Source organism: Pinus tabuliformis, chromosome 7, assembly GCF_031772625.1.
Source record: "Pinus tabuliformis cultivar Carrire ecotype Pingquan chromosome 7, CPIR1, whole genome shotgun sequence".
Lineage (NCBI taxonomy): Eukaryota > Viridiplantae > Streptophyta > Pinopsida > Pinales > Pinaceae > Pinus > Pinus tabuliformis.
This window is the reverse complement of record NC_142293.1, coordinates 1,163,381,091-1,163,398,653: the sequence shown is the minus strand read 5'-3', so window position 1 is coordinate 1,163,398,653 and position 17,563 is coordinate 1,163,381,091. Positions and strand designations below refer to the sequence as shown.

At 34.7% G+C, this 17,563-nt stretch overlaps 1 pseudogene; it reads left to right on the top strand.

The window, feature by feature from the left end:
- Positions 1–2,309: 2,309 nt before the first annotated feature.
- LOC149251613 (uncharacterized) overlaps positions 2,310–17,563 on the top strand; it is a 118,716-nt pseudogene continuing 103,462 nt past the window's right edge.

Genomic DNA, 17,563 nt, shown 5'->3' with positions numbered 1-17,563 from the left:
ATGTACAAACTGCAATGGGACTCAGCGCTGTTTTCCTCATAATGGAGGCCTGAGCACCTGCCCGTACTTGATATTAAAACTTTACTGCCAGTATAGTGTCTACTCGCTGGTTTTTTTTACTGTTGTGGGTTTCCGTCTACTTCGTTTTCGGCTGTTTTCCTATATGGAAGTTGGGGGTAGGGTACACCACAGTTTTTTTGTTATATTATAGATCGGTTTTGACAGGGCTGTAGGGTGGAATTTCTGAAATTTCCTACAAACAACTGCTTATGGTTTTCTCTGAAAAAAGGGAAAAGACAATGCATTGCATATGCTATTTAACCCTCTTATATCAATAGAAGGTTCGATTTTTCTGTGGAAAAAAATAATAATCGTATCCTTGCTACTTGTGACAATTACAAGAATATTTATATGATTTGTATGTGATGTATTGTATATATTTCATCTGAAAAGATAGTCACACAATTCTGTATATTTTTAGTTATAAACATAGTCATTGATCTAGGATTAAGGTATTCGATGTGAAACTTGTTTCTACTCCAAGATGACCTTAATGAACATCTTCTTTACTATGTCATGATTATATTTTTCTATAATTATATTTACTCATTATTCACTACAATTTTGAATATTACCTACATTAGATTATGTTTTATAAGTAACTTAATTGATTTGATAGTTCTTTTGTAATGATATATCAGATATCATGGTTTTATAGTATTCTCTCTATATAGTCCCTCTTGTTTGAACATGTCAAGCAACAACTATTATATCTTATTTTCTTAACCTTAATATTTTCTTGTGAAGTTATTATCTTTCTTATTTTCATTTAGTTAGACACTTCATCAAATAAACATCAAGAACATAAATTACAATAGTATATGACACAAATATTAGGATCTAAGTGAGGGTAAAACCCCTCCAAGGCGAAAACCCATACACTCTTTTGTTCTTAGAATCTGATTAAAATGAGATAAAATTACCCAATCCATAGACCAAATCCTTCTCCCACTACCAAGTTGGCCCTTTCTCAAGTGCATCCTTGAGTTTACACCAAACTATTTCACCCTCGGCCTTATAGCTATAACACTGATGCTTGACTTGCAATTTCAACCTGCCAGGTACAACACTACTACTCGACCTGCAACTTCAACCATACAAGTTTTGTCTTGCAGCTTTCAAGAAAACCCTAGGTTAGTGTCCTCTTGAGACCTTCTCGGAGTATGGTAGCTCCTCCCAAGATCAATGATGTCTAGGTCAATTATCCTTCGTTTCAACTACAACATGTTGCACTTCATAGAGATTTCGCTCTATGGCTAAACTCTAGAAACCCTAGCGACTGTGCTATGGAATCTCACATGCCCACATCTACAGGCCATGGAGGATGGGAGGCAGTGAACAGAACAATCAATGCTGCAGAATTCAAGCCCAACACAGAGTGGGCCAGAGCACGATACCTCCAGCGATATGCAGTTGTACCAATTTCTGTAAGAAACAAAAGTGGCGAGAAGAGGGATGGAGAGAATGACGAAGATAGTGCTAGATCTGCAGGCTAATATAATGCCGGATCTGAGGCCTGGGACAACTGTTCCTACTCGTACCTTCTCTACAAATCAGAATCTGATAGTGAAGACCCTGAAAGGCTTTGGTATGGACCCGAGTTGATCCCTCTCACCACGGGAGGGCATATTAACTTCAGATATTCCATGGATCTAATATATCCGACACACATTAGACAGAACAACCCACATCAAGCCCAGATCTGGAGGCATGCTCACCCAAAGTCTCCTTTCTGCCCCGGATCACAGCACGCAGTTTAGATCTGGAGGCATACATCTGCCAAGATACCTCTCTACCCAGAATCACAGGCCCAAAGTGTAGAAGAATGCTTGAATGACAAGCAGAATGGCGGTGATCCAGTGGTTTGGAATAGGACGACCTAGGCAATAGATCGAGGTCATCCTAAGTCAGATACGCACTCCACAGTGACAGATCTCATACAGATCTTCATCAAAACTCTGGAAGGCAGGCATTACTGTCTGAGGCTTTGGAAGGGCTGTAGGATCCAAGATCTAAGATACAAACTATAGAACCTTCTTGGTATACCAATGCATGAGCAAAACCTGATCCATATGGGACACAGTCTATAGGATAACTGCACTCTTCCGGATTACAATATTACTTTAGACTCGACCATCATCATCAGTCTCCATCTGCGGGGTGGATGCTCTGGGACCAGCTCAAAGAACACAGGATCCTTCAAAGACACAGTCAAGGGTAAAGGGAAAGCGCAGACCAAACCAACAACAATGGCTAAACTCTCAGGGCCCTACATTGTAGATAAAAAACCTGAGAATCCTGCTCTCACCATTGCAATGCCAGAGGTAAATACTTTGTATTCAGATCTTTATGCCCACTCAGTTATCTATAGATTTAATGGTTTATGGACTAAATTTGATGTTCTACACCACTGGATTCACACTACATGGACACCAAACTGCAAAATATACATATGTCCTAAGGGTTTCTTTATAGTAAGATTCAATACAGAACAGGAAAAGGAATATATCTTCATCAAGGGGCCATGGTTCTGGGGCAGCGAAGGGCTCTTCATGACCCCTTGCTTTCTAGATTTCAATGCCAACACAATGGTGGTATCAAAGATGCCAGTATGGGTTAGGTTGCACAACCTTCCACTACACTTCTGGCACCACAAGGTATTAATAACCATTGGGAATACCTTGGGAAAAATTCTAAAGACTGACGAAGACAAACTCTCTATGGGAATATTTACTTTTTCCAGAATTTGTGTCGAAGCAGATCTCAGCCAGGCACTACCAGAAAGCATAACACTGAACTTCAACAACACAAAGTGAATACAACCCTTGGACTATGAAAATACGAAATTCTGATGTCGTAGATGTCTACAAACAGGCCACCTCCTCAGTGATTGTCCATAGGCAAGAAACACCCCCGAATGGAATAAGAAGAAATAGACGAAGCCAAAAGGATGGAAACATATAGAGCCATTGGATGAAGAAGAAGACACAACAGAGACTACAGAATATAAAACAAATGAACAAAAAGTCCAGAATAGCTCACTAAAGAAAGAGGATGCGCCCAACAACCCTTTGCAGCAACTAGCTTCCCAGCCAATAGGAAAGGAAACATCTGGCAACAAGATAACTCATGGATCAGAAGGATCTGAGTCGGACAAGGACTCTCCCACAACTACAACCAAAAATCAGCTATCCATTATAACTACTACCCCTAACACTGGAGGATGGCGAAAGGTGGAGAAAAAGAAAGGGAGAAAAGAATAGAATTTTTATTTCTATTTTTATTTTGCTCATTATTTCGGTTTCTGTGAAAACAAGAACAGATCATCTGCATATGCTCTTTAGCATCTACAAAATGTAATTTTGTCTTATGAATAAAATTACGACTTTTTCTACAGGAAAAAAAAACATGTTTCACTTCATCCTCCTACAACACATAACTACAAATTTGGTCTCTTCCTATAGCGCAGAAGCCCTATAATTTCGCATGTGTGAGAGAGATAAAGCCCAGAAATAATAGATTTCAATCTTCTAGCTTCTCCTTAACTTTCACTCTTCTTCATCTTTCTTCCCAGCTACAGATCGAACACTTTCTTGAAAGGTCAATCTTCTGAGTGAGTGTGCCTAAAATAAGGTCGAACAACTCCTATGTATAGCCTTCTCAAGGGGTTGAATTCCCTCCTTTAGGTGGAATTGATGATCCAAGGGCTAACTTGTACTCTCGGAGATTCCAAGACTTTCTGGACTCAAAAATAATTATTTTTACAATTAAAAATTGCCCGAATGGGTCTTTTAAACATGTTTTAACTCCATTGACTCATGACAATGAATCCTAAGACCTAAAAAACCCTAAAATCACAAAGAAAATTCTTTTACCGAGATGACCATCAATAACGAGCATGAAACTGATTCTTAAAGAAATACTTTTTTTTTTCTTTCCTTTTTTTGTTACATAGAATACATATTGAAATAAGCAAAATAATTATGAAGACTTAAACTAGTTACATTTATGAACACTCCCTCTTAATTAGGGAGGTATTCATAATTGTACAACTAGTACAAGAAGAGTGAGATTGATAAGCCATACTTTAAGGATTATCATCATGACCAACACTATCTCTAATCATCTAGCTATTCATATATCTCACAAAGAGTAGGCATCTTGAACCATTTCATTATTTCATACCTTTATCAATATTGATTCCATGCTACATAGAATGTATACTAACCTTGTCATGATGTTTTTCCCAATACCTTCCTAAATGAGGGTCTTTCCTGAATCATAATGATTCAACTAAGAAATATGACAACCTCTAACATAATTTTATATAATATTTGGATAATCAATATGGAAAATGTTGTATCTATCCATCTATATAGATGATATCTAGAAAGGAACTTAATCATGTAAATTGTAGACATGCTACTATAATATGATTCCTTCTGTGAGACCATGCAAAACATACTATCCTAAAAGAAAGATCAGTCTTCATAGAGAACCTGATAGTCAATAAACCTTATTTAATAGTAGATATACTTCAATTTTTCCTTCTTTTCCTTCTTGTTAGGTTCTCTGAGTACCTCAACTATATGAGATTCACTCCTTTCATTTCTCTTATTGTTCTGCTTGTTTGGAAAATACCTCTTAATGTGTCCAAATTCATTGCATCCAACGCATTGCACTTTGGACATGTATTTCTTATTGGACTTACCAAACTTTCCCTTCTTCAGCTTCTTGACTCGGGCTAGGAAGGCTTGAGATTTCACATCAGATCCAATATCATGTTTGACCTCGATCCGTGATTCTTCTAATATGCATTTCACCCAAAAATTATCAATGGTATTTGAATCCTTCTTGGATTATATGCTTGCTAAAAATATGCTCCATTCTGGTGGTAATGTGTTAAGTTCACTCATGGTTACTTCAGGATTAGTAATTGGTTCCCTAAGTCCTTGCATATGGTCTCTAGTTGAGAGAATCTCATGAGAAAGCATGCCACATCTTCATCCTTTTATTTATTTATTTTGTATAACTTTTTCCTCAATCACATCTTTTGTCTTGTTGTACTTATCAAATAAAAATTCACTAGCTTATCATACATGGCCTTGGAGTTCTTCAAATCTACAACAAATGGAACAAGAGTATCCTTAATGGATTCCACTATTTTCCTTTTTGCCCTTACTTCCCCTTTCTTGTATTTTTTTAGTTCTTCAGCCTTATACTTATTAGGCTCAATTATTTCCGTAGTAAGATAGTCCATTACTTCCTGTTATGTGATTATCAAGTCAATTATTTTCTTCCATGCTAGATAATTTGATGCCCTAATGAGCATTTTCCTCTCCTTGAAAAAATATCCCATATAACTTGAAGATCTAGGTATGACATAATAGTATGACTTACTTGAGATCAGTAATATCCTATGTCTTCAACCTTCTTTAATGCCTTCAAGATACATGAAGAGACTTCAACAATGTTTTCAAAGATATATTTTAGAATAACTTTGGAGATCCTTGATGCCTTCTTCAAATATGTCTTCCAAATAGATCTTCCTCCATAGAGAAAGATCAAGAATATTGTTGAATTCTTCCTTTCATATTTCCCTTATATCCAAGCTTGATGTAGACTTTATCTCCTTTATCAGAAACCCTACTTCTAGGTCTTCAACCAATGAGTCTTCAATCCTTCTTGAAGCCTTATTCTTTAGTATATTCTTGAGAGTTTCCTTTTTCCTTTCTCCTTGATAAGTAACTCCTTCTAGTGTACCTCTAGCTTCCTTCCTTGCTCACCTTAAGTTTCATCCCATGTTATAAAATGTAAAGTGGAAGCTATTATGTTCTATTTTACTTAAACTTGATATTTTCTTGTGAACTTATTAGCTCTCTTGTTTTCTTTTAGTTAAATATTTAATTAAACAAATACATAGAATATAAACTACAACAATAGATTACATGGATATTAGGCTCTCAAGTAGGGAAAAACTCCTCGAAGGGGAAAACTCAGAAACCATTCTCTTCTTCGAATCTACCTCAAATCAGATACAAAGACCCAATCACTGGACCACGTCCTTCTCCTAGTACCAAGTCTGTCCTTTCTCAAGTATTTCCTTGATTATACACCAAATTGTTGCACCTTGCAACTTCGAACTACCATATAAAACATTGCTAATCAACCTGTAATTTATACTTACTAGGTATAGTACTGCTACTTGACCTATAAGTTTGACCTTGTAATTTTTGTCTTGTTTCCTCCAAGGAAACCCTACATCAACCTCCCCATAAGTCCTTCCTCAAGAAAGATATGTCATCCTAGGGTCAATGAGGTTTAGATCAAATATCCTTCCTTCCAGCTACAACATGTTGCACTTCATCCTCCTGCAACTTTGAACTACAATTTTGACCTCTTCTTGCAACCCAGAAACCCTACGATTTCATGCATGTGAGAGATAGAGCCCAAAAACAATAAATTTCATCCTTCGAGCTTCTCCTTGACATTCACTCTTCTTCTTCTTGCTTCCCAGGTACAAATCAAAATATTTCTTGATATATCAAATGTGTGAGCGAATGTGTCCTAAATGAGGTCAAAGTGACCCTTTATATGGCCTTCTCAATGGATTCAATTCCCTCCTTTAAGCCAGCTTGATGGTCCAGTGGATGAATTGTACTATTGGAGATTCTAGGACTTTCTAGAATAAAAAATAATTCTTTTTAAAATTACAAATTTATCATAAGGGCCTTATAAACATGGTATTGATTCCATTGACTCATGACAATGAATCTTAATACCTAACAAACCCTAGAAGCATGAAGAACATGCTTTTACCTAGAGGACCATCAATAATGAGCACGAAACACATGCTTAAATAATAATACTTTTGTTTCTTATTTTCATTTTTAATTACATAGGATAAATATTGAAATGAGTAGAACAATTGTGCAGACCGAAACTAGTTACATTTATCAACACCTATTTCGCTAAAATCAAGAGTTAACTCCTCTTTGATGGTAGTCTCAACTTACTACCTTATTTTTTCATATAATGGATTACAATCGTTATTTATAGTAACAATTATTTCCTTTTATTGTAGTCACTAGTGGGAAAGAATTTGAGTTATTTTTTTATACAGTACTTCTAATGTACTTTGTATAGAACATAATATTTCTAGTGTCTTCTCTGTAGAAAATAAATAAAATTTGAAAACAAATCTAGCTATTTTTGCAGGTAAATTTACATGGAAATACTTTATGTTACGTTAATTTCTAGCTAGAATTACAAACAAAAAACATATCAGAAATTTAGAATTAGGAACAGTTGTATCCTATGTATATAAAATATGTTCCATTATTTTAGGTATAAGTCTATCATAATATGATTTATGAAATAATCTCATTCTTACTATATCTCTTTTCTTTTGGTTTTGGTTTGTATATTATTCACTATAACAAATACATGTATAATTTTATGAGATAAAATTTCACTGGAAATTATAATACCTAATAAAAGTCCCTTAGATAAATTAGGAAAATCTTTTAGAATTTCTATTGTTATCTTTATATCCTTTTCAATATAATATACAATCCTTACTTTTCCATAATTATATGTCACCAGAATCATAATAAGATTTCCTACAGTTTCTCCACACAATTTGTTAATTTTTGCATGCTTCCTAAATCTTTACATTCAAATGAAATTGTAACAATATATTTAGTTCATCTCTAACAATTCCTTTCGATCTATTCCTTTTACATGCATGCATATAAAACTAGTAAACAAAGAACAATATAAATATTCATGCATGCAGGTCTTATAAAGTGCACCTCAACACAAACATGCGTCCTTTCCACTATTATGTCAGTACATATAATTAAACCATTAAAAATCAAGATAAGAATTAAACATAATTTTCATCTACCCATTACTGCTTAGGGAATATTAAGGAATAGAGAACATTCCACCCAACCTTGAACTATCTCCAATAGCTCCCCGGAAGTTATGATCTTCTTGTTGTTAGGAATCAACAACCTCTTTGGTTCCTAAGTGATTTATTTAATAGATTTATTCCCAATAGATTTGTAAGAATTTTGTGCTTTAAGGTATGTCATCATTTTGCCTAGGACATTTTGTTTTAGTTTTTGAAAAAAAATTCTTTTAATTTTTCTTTAAAATACACCTTTCTCTCCCACTATTTTTTATTCTTCTTTTCACCCCACTTTGAACTTCTCTCTAGCTAAGTTATTAACATAATCTTTCCCACACATTATGTTAATATTTTTAACTATTTTCTCTTAGGTATTTTTAGCAGAGTTTTAAGGAAGGTCCAATATATCAAATTATAACCACTAAAAACTTTTCCTAAGTTGGCAGGAAGTCTTCTAATATTCTAGTGCCCTTTCCTGAATATGTCAAAACAATTTATTTATTTACTCAAATAATAATAAATATTTACATCAATCATATAAGTCTCATTCTAGCTTCCATAGCCATTAATTCCAATAATAGTTCAAATGTTTAAAAAATAAAGTTTGTCTAAAAAGAAAAACATAGGGTTGTTAAATCCTTGCTTTTTGGGGAGTAATTTTTTGTGCCAAATGGCTCGAAATAGATAAGATTGATATCCTTGGATATTCTAAAGTCATCATTGACTGGGTTTTGAGGAGATTTGTTTTTGTGCCTCCCACACTAATGAACTCGATGAAAAGGATAGAAATGATGATTATGAAATTCAAGAGGATATCCTTCTCTCACATATATAGAGAGAAAAAACATGTAGGTCATGGCTTGCCTAAACAAGGATGCAACATGTAGCCGATGCAGATCAAGTTCTCAGACTTAAATAATGGTGACATTCAAATATGAAGGAAATTTAACCCTTTTTCATTTTTGAGGTTATGTATGGAAAGTGTACATAAATACATGATGCATAAAATCATTTTTTTAGCAAAATTTTGATAACCTTGATGAATAGAGATACATGGATTTGTTTATAAAAACAGAGTGGAAATTGTTATATATCTCATTCAAAGAAGGAATAGATAGATGACAGGTATTTCTAGCAAAAGAAGTGGTACAGCCAATTTTTTTCTTCTACTTTCTTTTTAATGAAATTATACATATATTTATACATATATATATCCATATACATATACATATACATATACATATACATATACATGCTATTTGATTTGTCTTTCCAAAACCTCTTAGATGAGAGCTTTAAATAGAATATAAACTATTGGCTAATATTTTTCCCAAGGGTTTTCCTAAGAAAGAAAATCACTAAAATACCAAAACATTGTTAGGCTCTAATTCGAAACTTGTTTAACTCGAGCTTCACCCAACCAAATTCTCAAGTCAAATATTCTAAAATTCTTTCCACAAAGGTTTTTGAAATCTTCGATGAGAAAATATGTTGACATTTTTCTCATTTGACAAAGTTATAATTAACAACGTGATTCCCCCCTACAGTCCAAAAAGTTTTTCCTAGTTCAAGATTTTCACCTTGTAATGCTTCATTGTTGTACTTTTGTTAATATAAATATTCGAAAAATTCTGTTTTAAGAAAAATAAAACATAAACATAACGATGTAATTGCTAAAAAAATTATGTTATGGATTTCAAGGATCCATAAAGGAAATGGATTTTTCATGGTTGCACAATGAATTTGAGAATTGGGAAGTTCTGTCCAACTAGATATAGCCATGAAATTGGTGGATCTTCTTGAAGTGTGTCTAGGCATTTCAGTATAAGGTGAGTCCCTCTGATCAATTAGATTTTTTGCAAATAAAAAAAAATCCTCATCCATTTCTAAAGTCTCTCTATAATTTGGAATTAGAACACGGTATTGTACTCCAAGTTGCTAATGGAAAGGGAGAAGATAAAAAATATCCGCTTAATATTCTTAGAAATAATCATCATATTATATCAGTTTGGTATGTTTTTTTGAAGTAATAAATGTCCTATCGCAATTGTAAATTAGTTTACCAAGATATATAGAATACAAGTCTTTTGTATTTCATCTCTCTTGAGTAGAATTTGGATCAGCTATGTTTTTTTGGAAGTTGTCTTAAACCCTTATGTCCTAGTTTCTTGGTTTTAAGTAACCTTTTAAGACAATCCATACATGTTATTGTTATAACACATACATACACATACATGCGTCTCAGATATTCTTTCAACGACATGCATTACTTGGCATTTTATTATGACTTAGTAAGATTGGGGGATATCTTATATCACCTAATTTTGTTACAATAGAATATTATGTAATAAACACTACATAGTTACCACTAGTATATATATATTAATATTTTCTATAATAAAATATAAATAAGGAGAGGAATTTTCAAACAAGGTTTGGAAATGGATATGAAAAATCGAATGTGAAATTTAAATTTTTAATTTTTAGACATATTTTTGACAACATTCAAAAAAAATACATCCATTAAAAAAAAAATTGAATATTAATTTTGTATGAAAATCATACTTTAAAAAAGTTATTCCAAGCTCAATGACATAGTACAATAATTATACAAATATACTATTGCTAAGTGAAGTTCTAAATAGTCATTTTAATAGATATTTGGTTACATACTAATAATTCCTTCTTTCAAATCTCTAAGGTATAGTTCCTTCATATTCTCTAACGATATTTAGAACCTTTTAGTTAACCCAAAAAAGTAAAGGGTTGCTTAAAAGAACATTAAGCTATACTCTTTTTCAATAATATATATGCTTCACCAAGTTTGAACATAAGAAGGAAATGGAAAGATATGTTAACAAGAACATTTTTGAATTTCATTGTTTATATATATATATATATATATATTTAAATTTATTACCCCTTGTCTCACTAGGGACTATATCGCTCACCTCAAAGTCAAAGTGCGTTGACCATTCATTATTTTGTTTTTTCTTTGCAATTTTAACCAAAGTTATGGGAAAATGTTGAATATTTCTAATTTCTCTTAAATTTAAAAATATTATTATAATTTATGGAAATATTATTTTTAATTTTTTATTGTATGAGCGAGTTGTGATGGGACATAATGGTGGAGCGCAATGTACTTTTCTTACTTTTCAATGCTTTAAAAAGTATTTTAAAATTAAGAAAGGTTGTTTTTTGAGTGGTCATTCTGTTGGTGGGTGCTCTGACATTGACATTTACACACTACACTAAGCAGGTATTTTACATAAGTGGTGGAGGGGGGGCGGGGGGTTGTCCCATCAGTGAGTTCTTTGACACTGACACTATGACATGTACTTCTAGTGTATTTTTCTCTTATTTTTTTCAAACCTTTTTTCTAGCTTAAACTTTTACAGATTTGTCTATGCATGATAATAAGTAAATGGAGTCGTGAATCTATGCAAAGTGAAGAATGTGTGGGAGAAGGGCTATGTGTAGAGATAAGGGAGTGTAAATAAGAAATTCCACACTTGCAAAGGGATTGTATGAGAATATGTGATAACTTATAGAGGGTTTGCACTTCCATATTCTATTTGATATATGCATAGTAATTGGATATAGCAGGTTTGAATGAGATGGGGAAATTTCTGGAGTGGAAATAATTTCTAAGGATGAAGTACTCCTTAACAACCAAAAAGAAAAATCTAAGAACGATTGTGGGGAGTAGGGAACAAAATCACTGATCTGTAATGTTCCATATCTCTATATACATTTTTACATACCTCCTTCTATAACACAAAAAAATTAGAAATATTTATGGCATGAAAGGTTTGGCTTATGTGAATATCTTAATTTTTCATTGTAGATTTGGTGATGCTCATTCCCTTGATTAGTCTTGACGATCATTGTGTGAGGTTTGGAGATGGATTTCATTGTCTTCCTACTCCACACAATGTGACTAACATAAAATTATTGCGAAAATATCTCGAACATCGAAATCAAATTGAAAGTCTATTTTTAAGATTATGTCAATAATAAGTTTCACGTAAGTTCTTGTTCAACTTTGAATTTTGAATTACAGTTTATTTTATTATTGTGCCCAAAAAATTAGTTCTTCCAGAGTCATCAATGTTAACATGCACATAGATCTTCATATGCATATGAACACAATGTGGAAGTTGATTTTGTTATTTTGGAATGCATCATCGTGAGTATATGATTGGTTACATATTGTTTTATGTTTCTTACATGTATCATTTTGCATGTTTGGTTACATTCATGTATGCTTGGTTGTATGTATCATTCTTGTAGGTTTGGTTACAAATATTGTTCACTTATGCTTGATTACATGCATTAATCTATATGTGTGGTTGATTATGCATTTCTTATTCATATTGATGGTTGCATGTGCTAATGTGTGTAGTGGAGTAATGGTTGTTGTCATGCACAGGGTCATAGCATGCATTGTCAACATGGTCTTGCATTGATGACTGGACTCTAGCAAGAATGATGCTTATGTGTTGAAGCACTGACTTGTTATATGTATATATGCTATTATGATTATGTTACACATGTATTACGCTAATTTTTTGATCCTGTAGATAAGGTATCCTCCCTGAGCTATACTAAGGTACATTGGTTTATTGTGATTTGGTTTAACTAACATAGTATTCCTTGCAGGAAAGAGATCAAATGCATAGAAAGATGGTAGACTACAAAGTCTCTCCCTATGAATAATATGAGCACCATGATGTGGGACACTCCTCTGATTTAGCAGGAACATTGAGAAGCTCGAAGGAAGAAATAAGGAGTTGTAAGGAAGACAATGACAAAATCATATGGGCACAAGAGAAACAATAAGCAGTTAATGTTATACTTCTTCAGTGTTTGTCAGAATTGCAACAACAAGGGCCACATCAGAGCAGCCATGGACAGGAGGAAAAAACTAATGGGTCATATGGCAGTAGGTCTCATGGTGGTGACATTTAAGATAGATATGACATTATTAGAGATGGAAGTTTTTTGCATACTCTAGAGAGGAGAGGTGATGGATATATGTACTATTCTAGTTCTGGTTTGGATAGACGTCTTGATCATCATTGTGATCATCCTTACAAGAGGAGTGATAGGGGATACATGCCCAATGAGTTTAAGAAAGAAAAGATACCTACTTTTGATGGAGATGTGAAGAATTCGGAGGATGCAGAGGCTTGGATACATGGGATGAGCAAATTCTTTGAGTTGCATAATTACATAGATAACGTGAAGGCCAGAGTAGCGATCTTCATCTTGAAAGGTAAAGCATACATTTGGTGGGAAGACATGAAGCGAGTTAGAGACATCAGGATGGATGACTTGAGTTGCTGGGAGTTCAAGAGGGTTTTCAAGAATAAATACTTATCAAAAGTGTACTACGACAACAAGGCAAATGAATTCGATGAGCTAAGGATGGGGTCAATGAATGATGTATAGTACACGACCAAGTTTTTATAGCTATTGTGGTATGTACCATATATTAAAGATGAGAAGGATAAAGTTCAGTGATTTTTTAGTGGATTTCCATTAACATTTAGAGATTAGAATGAGTGTGATCATCGTCGGTCAATTGAGGAAGAAATTGGGAAAATAAAAAATTACTATGAAAAGTCAAAGCATAAGGATGAATCTCAAGAGGGATGGAAGGGAAAAGGAAAAGGTAAATAGAATCCTAAGATGACACAGCCTGAGCATGCAGATGAGAAAGAAAATGTGGCACCACAAAAGAGTTAATGCAGCTAAATAGGGACATGGGTTGCAGGAGCAGCATAGAAGTGGTGGTACTAGTTGGTTGGAGTGATGGACATGTGCTAAGGAGCACCTTAAGAAATATTTTCCACAGAATCAAGGTGGTAGGCATCAGATATATAGTGCACGGGAATCACAAATTGTTGGGGATGTTGGTCAGATCATTCCTCGCAGCTTTGTAACATTGGATAACAAACAGGAAGACCATCATGCATCTATCATTGAGATCGATGGTAACCATTGTGGTCAATCTATTTCTATTTTGATTGACCCTAGATCTCATTATAGCTATGTTAGTCCTGACTTGGTGGATAAATGTGGTTTCAGTAAGGAAATCATGCAGAATCTTGGTTAGTGTAGTTGGCTACAGGTATAAACAAGTGAGTTCATCATTGGGTAAGAGCTTGTGCATTTTATTTGAATGGTATTGCTACTACAGCACATCTAAATGTATTATAGGTGGGATCATACAATATGTTTTTGGGCATGGATTAGCTGTATCTTCACCGATCCAAAGTAGATTGTTATCACAAAGCCATTGATTGTATTAATGACAATGGGGAACTAAGAGTCTTGCAGGGTAAGAATAAATCAACATCAGTTAGGATGGTGACAGCTATGTAGGAAAAGTGTAGTCACAGGAAAGGGTCTATGTTATTTGCACTGCACATTTCTAGTGACAAGGCTAAGGAGGTTGAGGATGCAGTTGTGTTGAGAAGGTACCAAGTTCTGCAGCAGTTTTAGGATGTATTTCCTAAGGACATTACAGAGTTTCCACCTCATATGGAGGGAGACTTTCATAGTGACATAGTTCTAGGGTTAGATCTAGCATCAAATGGACATTACATGATGAGCACACCTGAGTTGGTAAAGTTGAAGTTGCAGTTGAAGGAAATGTTGGACAAGAGATACATTAGACTTGTATCACCATGGGATGCACCGGTATCGTTCAAGAAGAAATATGGTGCTCTCAGATTATGCATTGACTACAGGTAATTGAACAAAGTGAATATCAAGAACAAGTACCCATTAACGAGGATTGATGATTTGTTTGATCAACTGAAGGGAGAAGTAATGTTCTCTAAGATTGACTTGAGATTTGGATTCCATCAGGTACGCATTAAAGAGGAGGACATTCACAATATAACTTTCTGGACTAGGTATGGCCATTATGAGTTTTTTGTAGTTCCATTTGAATTAACTAATGTTTTGGCTACATTTATGTGCTTGATGAATAGTGAATTGCATCTGTATTGTGATAAGTTTGTTATTGTGTTCATTGATGACATATTGGCATATTATAAAATAGAGGAACAACATGCTAAGCATTTAGAAATAGTGTTGAGGTTGTTGAGGGAGCATGAGTTGTATGCTAAGCTCAACAAGTGTAGTTTCTTTCATACTGAGGTACACTACTTACGACATGTTGTCTCCAAGGAAGGCATTGCAATGGATCCTGAAAAGATAAGAACCATCATGGAGTTGGTAGCTATTAAGAATGTGGATGGGGTGAGATTTTTCATGGGGTTGACATGCTATTATAGGAGGTTCATCATGAAATTCTCACAAATTTCTTATCCTATCACATCATTGCACAAGAAGGGTAAGAAGTTCGAATGGACAGAGGAGAGGGAGACTACTTTTGACTAGCTTAAAAAGTTGTTAACACATGCATGAGTGTTATAGATTGTAGATTTAGACAAATATTTTGTAGTATGCACATATGGTTGGAAGAGAGGACGTGGTGGGGTCCTTATGAAGGATGGATAGGTGGTATGGTATGAGTCATGAAAACCAAACGACCATGAGCAGAGCTAATTGACACATGATCTTGAGTTAACAACGATTATACATGCATTGAAGATGTGGAGGAATTATCTTCTTGGTAGGAGGTTTGTATTGATGAATTATCATATTGGGTTGAGGTAGATGTTTGACTAGCCGAATCTGAATGCCAAGCAGGCTAGATGGTTGGCCATGATCAGTGAATTTGACTTCGAGAGTAGCCACCTCAAAGGAAAGGATAATAAGGTGGCATGTTCTCTTCATACGTGGATATAGGTAAATCACTTGGCATCTATAAGATCCTATGGGAAAGACTTACAGGACAGGATCTTGCAGGCAAGTCAGTAAGATGCTAGGTATATGGAGATTGTGCGTAGGTTGCAGAAGATTATTGGTATAGGTACATGTAGTGATATAGGTATAGGTACAGGTGCAGGTGCACATGATATGGACTATTGTCATACAGAAAACTAATTGGTTAGATTTAGAGATAGGATATATGTGTGAGATAGTAGTGAGCTCAAGAAGGTGATCTTGAGAGAGCTTAATGTGAAACCATATTCAAGTCACCTGGGTTACTAGAAGACATTGACTGTAGTGGAGATATTTTATTATTGGCCAAACCTGAAGAGGGATGTAGCAGAGTTTGTGGCTTTTATTTTTTATTATCAACGTGCGAAAGTATAGTATAAGCATCCAGGTGGACTGCTACAGCCGATTTTGATTTCAAAGTGGAAATGGGAGGTCATTTCCATGTATTTCATCATAGGGTTGACAAGGATAGTGAGACACCATGATTCCATCATGGTTGCTGTGAACAAGTTGACAAAGGTTGCACATTTTATTCCAGTGAATTCTACATTCTCAGCTAGGGATGTGGAAGAGGTATTCATCATAGATGTGGTCAGATTGCATGGTGTTCTAAGGAATATTATGTCAGACAGGGATGTAAATTTCACCTCCAAATTTTGGAAGGAATTGTTTGCAACTATGGGCACAAAGTTGGCCTTCATTACAACTTATCATCCATAGACAAATGGAAAGACAGAGAGGATGAATAAGATATTGGAGGACATGTTGAGGATGTATGCAATGCATCGAAAATGGAAGTAGGAGGAGTATCTTCCCTTGGTTGATTTTGAATACAACAATGGTTATTAGGATTCATTGAGGATGAGTCCTTTTAAGGTATTGTATGGACAAAGTTGTAATACTCCCATCAGCTAGAGTGATCGAGTGAACATGGTACTTATTGGACAAGATATGGAATAGGAAATGTAGGTGATCAAGAAGAATATAAAGGCAGAATGAGATAGGAAGAAGAGATATTTCGATCGGAAGAGGTTGTTGAAGGAGTTCTAGGTTAGGGATTAGGTTTACATACACATCAAACCAAAGAAGAGCTCCTTATGGATTGGATCATGTGCCAAGTTGGCATCATGGTTTTGTGGACCCTTCAGTATCATTGTGAGGATTGGGCTAGTAGCTTATTGACTTGCAATACCTCTGATAGTGAAATTCCATGATTTTTTCCATGTATCATTACTTAAGAGGTATGTTAAGGATGTTGATCATGTAAGTGACTCATCTGTCCTACAGGCGGAATCAGATTTTGAATTCTAGTTGCAGCTTGAGTGTATATTGTATAAAAAGGTGCTCAAGCTCCGGAATTGAGGCATCGAGCAAGTTAAAGTGCAGTGGAAGCACTTTGGGCACGATGAAGCTACATGGGAGATGGTGGATCAGATACAGAATATGTATACTTCCTTGTTTTTCGGTTGAGGAAAAGTATTTTTGGTATGGTGTTTTGGTATATGTCTTTGGCATATGTTTGGTATATGTTTGATGATGTTTTGGTATATGTACATATGTATATGAATGTAAATACTGCCATGAGCTATGTTATAAAGCGCCAAAAAAAAGTATGGGTGTCATGTCATTATGACATTGTGCTTGTTATGTTATTCTGATGGTTTTGTTTTCAGCAGGGTGGTCATTGTCACTGCTGCATCGAGTTATGTTATAAAGCTCCAT